Source organism: Schistocerca americana, chromosome 3 (genome assembly GCF_021461395.2).
Source record: "Schistocerca americana isolate TAMUIC-IGC-003095 chromosome 3, iqSchAmer2.1, whole genome shotgun sequence".
Taxonomy (NCBI): Eukaryota; Metazoa; Arthropoda; class Insecta; order Orthoptera; family Acrididae; genus Schistocerca; species Schistocerca americana.
Window position 1 is genome coordinate 537191250 of NC_060121.1, and position 6635 is coordinate 537197884.

The following is a 6635-nucleotide window of genomic DNA, read 5'->3' on the forward strand; positions in this document are numbered from 1 at the left end:
ATGTCTTGCAGGACAAGTTGAGTTTCGTGGACATTGTGTAGGCAAGCATTATCCTGTTGGAACAACTCATCACTTTCCTGATGCAAGAGCAGCAAAAGAATAGGTCTGACAACATTCTGCATGTACGAAGCACTGGTTAGTATCCCTTCCAAAAACAGCAAAAGTGAATGAGCGTTGTGATAACACATCCCAGACCATAAGACCTGGGGTGGGGTGAGTGTATGTTGGAAGAGTGCCTTCTATGAGACAGCACTCATCAGGTCTACATCATATGCACAAACCATTATCACTTGCCTGCAGGCAGAATCCGCTTGCACAACTGAAGACCACGGCACACCATTCCGTCTTCCAATGATGGCACCAGTCGAGCTGTGGATGTTGATGCTGTGGTGTGAACAGAATGGGCTAGAGGTGTGCATGCCTGTGGTCCCACTGCTAATATCTGGTTTACAACAGTTCATGCTGACACATCTGGACTCCCAAGCCTTCTTATCTGTGCTGTGGTAGCAGTAAGATCTGCCTCTGGTGCCCTTACAGTACAATGATCTTGGCAGGGGTCTGTGCTGCATGGAAATTCAGAACCTTGTCTACTGGTGCGAGAATGCTCATTTCACCACTGACAATAGCATTGTTGCACAACTGATACAGCACATCTAACTTGTGTGGCAATTCTCCAAAAGGACCATCCCAACACTTTGGAAGGCCACACACAGTTTGATCTGCTTCAAACTCACTCAGTTGACTGTAGGAAGCACAAATGCTTCTCCACGGCGTTGTTGCCTGCTTGCTTCACATATTTGCATCACACCCAGTCTGTTGTCTTTGCATTCCCTTTTAAAAGGTAGACACAGAGCACTCCTGCAGGTATGCCCCTAAGCTATTTGTTGGCGGATGATGCTGGAACGATTATCGGTGTGTCTGCTATCCCCCAGTTGGCATATGCCGTCACTGATCAAAATCAAACGTCAGCTTTCCAGGCATACTATGCCTATTCCCACCCCCACCCCCTTCCGACAGTGTCTGTATGATGACTTAGGACTGTAGTGTAGGAACAATTTCCGAGTTTATGTTTGTGACAATATACCTAGGGAAGTGATATTAGACCTATCTGTGCTTTGAACAATGTGCTGTGTAACTGGTACTCGTTTGTAGCTAGGAAATGTTTATTTCATTCATTCTTTAGCACATGGTTTTTCTTTGTTGCTTAATGAAATCTCCTTCTTGTATCCTAATGCATGTGTAGTACATGCAGAGAGTTACATAAAAAGGGTTGTCAGAGAGAGAGAGAGAGAGAGAGAGAGAGAGAGAGAGAGTGGGGGAGGGAGCGTTGGTTGGTTGTCTGATATTATAAATCCAAATAGTAGCGTACTTCAGCTGCTGCTTGCACTTGGTGCATTTCACCATGTCGGGTCTTTCATTCACCTTTACATTATTTCTGTTTATGTATGGTCACTTTATGAGTTGTTCTGGTGGTCCAGTTACTCTATCCCAATGCCATGTAGGAACTTTCTCTTCTTCTGGAATTCGATCCTTTGCAGGGAAATGCTGAAATATGATATCACAATGATTATTTAAAGCCATGAAATAAACTTTGAACTCTTGAGTTTCACTTCTCCATATTTTAAATTCTTCCTCTCTCACAATGACAGATCTCCTTCATTATAACTTGGAATAATGTAACTCTGACACAATATTATACATGTGACCCATAGGCTACACATCAAAGTTCCATCATTTTAGTTCAAAAAAGTGATTCATTTGTCTTTGGTCCTCGTTGACATTATCGGTGGCCCTCCTACTCCAAGCTGTCCATGACACCACCAACTCAGAGTGTCAAAACATAACTATATCCTCTTGTAGCAAGTGAGCTGCACTCATCTGCTGATGACTCGCCGCTGCCCTCGTTGCTACCACTCATGCACCCTTTGTGCCAACACAGACTGGTTTCAGCTACCACAATCATCTTTATCTGGTACAAACATTATTAGTGGAGCAGGTATTTCATAAAGTGCCCTGTTACACTACAATATAATAATACTGCAGTGCCTGTGTTATTCCAAATTGCGATGCAGTTTTCCTTCAAACGCATATGCATGCATGTCCGGAGGGACAGGCACTACAGTGACTATAGCCATTATGAAATACATGTATACATTTCATGTAAAATGTCGCCTCTGTACGGGAATATACATAATGGATCTACGAGTACAGATTGTAGACAAATGGTTGATTACATATGGATGTTTTGGTCTGGTTCAGATAGCCAAATGATAAGGCTATTGCTCACTGTAAGTGGGAAATCTGGGTTCGAGTCCTGGCTCAAATTTTTATTGTCTATATTCCATTATACAACTGATGGCTGTCCATATTCGCGACTGCTAACACATTTCTTGTAGTAAAATATAACACATTCATGATGGTGTGCATGCCTATAAATTTCTGGCCAAAATGTCACGCTCTTATAAATATATGGATCATTGTGGACTAGAGTTCTTGTTTCCCATGGAATGTGTAAATATAATGTAAATACTTTGGTTATACCATGTGTCATAAGAAACTACTGCCAATGGAGACAATATTAAAACGCCTGTGAAATGAAAGACTGTGATGCTAAAATCTATATGTAGAAGTGCTTGTGTTTAAGCTTTGCAAAGTGAACAGTTAAGACCCTCCTTCGAGTCATGCCACCAAATGTAGACATGGACAGTAAGTCTAGCACATAAATAAATAAGCTGTGGTTTCTCACTCACCTTATTCAAGTTTGGACTAAGGTGTATTCATATCCGTAATCCAATGAGAGAGCTCAACTTCAGACAAGTTTGATTAAATGTTTTACCTAAGAAGCACATGTAACATCATCGTGAGAAAACAATAAATGGCCTCTCTATCCACACTTGCTGTAAGCTACAATACTCTCTGTGATGTACCTGACTGTTGACGTGGACAACAGGCCAGGCACACAACTATTATTGACTTAAACTGTGCAGTGCCAATTTTGAAACTCAGCCCAACAACGATACTCATCAGATGCAGGTAGTGGGCATTAATAAGTCTCACCTGTGAGATAAAGTACAGGTCGCGGGTAACAGAAAATAATTTAAATCAATATAGAAAACATGTGGTCAATAGGCAATGAAGAGACCTGCAAAGATAAAAATTAAAAGAAAGAGGGGAGAAACAGGTATAATTAATAATTTGTTTACATACTTACATAAATTTTATTTATTTGTTAATAAGATTTTTATTTCAGAAACACCTAATATAAGTTTTATGTAATATGTTATTGACATAAACATACAAATGTTTTCAGCTGCCTGACGTCTCCTTCAAATGAAACCAACCAATCCTGAGGCCTGCCCATGACCTTCTGCTACTTCATCGACCTGACTATCCAGATCCCTATCATTGTACAATAGGTCCTGTGTTGATGACCAACACTTCTTTCCTGCCTAGGGTCCAGCTCCTCTCACCTGAATACAGAAGACCATACATCATCAGCTATCATCCAAAATTCTCAAACCAATTGTACAATACAACTAACATGTGATTCTCCTTTCCACATGTGGACGAATTATTGTGAAACGTGAAACAAACAAAGTTAAAATCTGTACGTATCTCTTCTAGGATCAAAAAGAAGTTTTCCTACTGCTTAATGCAGACTGTCTCCACGAACGTGTACACCACAATTACTCTACCACGCAAACATTTGGGGTTACACTTGCCTGGTATGAGACATTCCCAGAGGGCAGGGGTTCCACTGGGGGCTGAACCACACAATAACCCTGGGTTCAGCGTGGTGCGGCGGTGAGGTGGGTGGACTGCTGTGGCTTGTAGTGGTGTTGTGAACCACTGAGGGCTATGGCAGGACAAAGCCTCTCTGTCATTTCTAGGTCCCCAGTTTAATACACACAATACACGATACACACACATTATGCGGCCAAATGCTGTGTTTATAAAAATTATTACAATTTAGTGGGCTCTATTGAATTTAGTTATTTGTCCTCAGACAAAAATGTTGAATGGCAGGTGTACGTTCACTGATCATGGATACAATTCACGATTAATTGGATGCTATATTGACAGAACTCCCTGTACTTTTACTAATATTATTTGAAACCCACACACTTTATGTAAAAACCATAAACTTATACTGGTTTACAAGGACCTTAAATTCATTATCAATTATACTTAAAGTAGAATTCTAATATTATGTGGCATGCATGTCCTGTACACCATGATCCATAATGCTTATAATCATGAATTATGTTAAAATCAGAAGGCCCTTTCCCAGTTTTCAGCACAGGTTTCCCATGTACTTTGCCTGAATATGGGGACAGACAGGTTAAATTTGATCTCGAGCATTGATGAAGTAATCCAGGTTTTAACAATATGATATTATATAATCTTTAATTACCTAGCATAAACTTGATCAGATATGTAACTAATTAATGAGGTGGATACCATGCCATGGAGAAACTCTAATGATAGTATTTGTTCCATAAAGCCACACCCAAATGCAGCCAGAATAGTTCAGTCATATAATTCCCTTACCAAGAATAATATGTAACAAATTACCATAGTTAAGTGACTAGTATTTCCTGTACCTTACTGAAGTTTTTCATAACAATTGAAGTAGCATGTAGTCGAATACTGTAAGCCAGTTTACACTAATGGACACTGCCTTCACCATACAAGGGGGTTATAAAACTTATCTTTTGATAAAGGCACAAGAGTGAACTCTTGTGTCTAATTAAATAACCCTGAAGGGACGTAACAGAAATGATGTCAAATGATATTCCTGCTTGTGGACTGCCACGTAGCAGCTACTAATATTATTTCAGTTGAAATGTTTGCTTGATTACGTCACCACCATTGAATCAACAGTAAAATACTATTTCTTTTGGTTGTGTCTATGTAAAAGCAAAGTCTTGTAAAAGTCTAACACACTGATGTTATACCAGTCTTTGTTCTCCAATAATTATTGTTCTATCTGAGAAATATGCAACATTAGAATGTCTTCTTCTCTTTTTTTCCCCTTGGTGTGGCATTAACGCAATTCAGATATATGTTGCAGTAGATCTATCCACCAATAATAATTGGGACGCTACATTTTTTTTCAATTTTAATTAGATCAAACAATCAATTCCTGGCTGTTTAAACTAAGATTGAAGTGTCTTCTTTAATGACAACAATGGAGCACCTTAAGCATCCTGTTGTTATTTATAACAATATTATAAAAAGGAAAGTTGCTAGTCACCATATATAGTAGATTCTGAGTCACAGATTGGCACAACAAAAGACTGGCACAACAAAAGACTGTCACAAATAAAGCTTTCGGCTAGTAAGGTATCAAATTTTGCATCACATGTTGCTGGGTGCCAAAATCTTCACTTGTTTTACACTCTTTTCAACAAATATGCTTGTAATTGAAATTTCAAAGTTTGAAGTGCTATCTAAAATACCTATACTTATTCATGTCCACAATATTCATCTTATACTCTTATGATTAACCAAGAGAACAAAGTTTGATGAAATGCCATAACTACAATCACGTTTGAAACACGATAATCCAAAACCAAACAATGGAAAATCCAGGAAGGAATGTAACAATACCAGAGAAGGAAAGTTGCTACTCACCATATAGTGGAGATACTGAGTGGTGAAAGGCACAACCAAAAGATTCACACAATTAAAGCATTCAGCCATTAAGGCCTTTGTCAGCAGTACACACACATACACACACGCACACACACACACACACACACACACACACTCAAGTAAACGCAACTTTCACACATGTCTGCAGTCTCAGAGAGCTGAAACCATACTGCGAACAGCAGCACCAGTGCATGAGGGGAGTGGCGACTGGGTGGGGGTAAGGAGGAGGCTGGAGGGGAGGGGGAGGGATAATATGGTGGGAGTGGCGGACATTGAAGTGTTGCAGTTGAAACGGAGGGCAGGAGAGGAGAGAAGGTGTGGAGGGGGGGGGGGGGGGTAAGTAGATGAAAGGAGAGAAATAAAAATAAATTAAAAGACTGGGTGTGGTGGTGAAATGACAGCTGTGTAGTACTGGAATAGGAACAGGGAGGGGGTTGGATGGGTGAGGACAGCGACCAACGAAGGTTGAGGCCAGGAGGGTTACGGGGACGTAGGATGTAATGCAGGGAAAGTTCCCACCAGCGCAATTCAGAAAAGCTGGTGTTGGTGGGAAGAATCCATAAGGCACAGGCTGTGAAACAGTCATTGAGATGAGGGATATCATGTTTGGCAGCGTGTTCAGCAACAGGGTGGTCCTCTTGTTTTTTGGCCACAGTTTGTCGGTGGCTGTTCATGTGGACAGACAGCTTGTTGGTTGCCATGCCTACATAGAATGCAGCACAGAGGTTGCAGCTTAGCTTGTAAATCACATGACTGGTTTCACAGGTAGCCCTGCCTTTGATGGGATAGGCGATGTTAGTGACCGGACTGGAGTAGGTGGTGGTAGGAGGATGTATGGGACAGGTCTTGCATCTAGGTCTATTACAGGGGTATGAGCCATGAGGTAAGGGATTGGGAGCAGGGGTTATGTAAGGATGGATGAGTACATTGCGTAGGTTCGGTGGACGGTGGAATACCACGGTTGGAGGGGTGGGAAG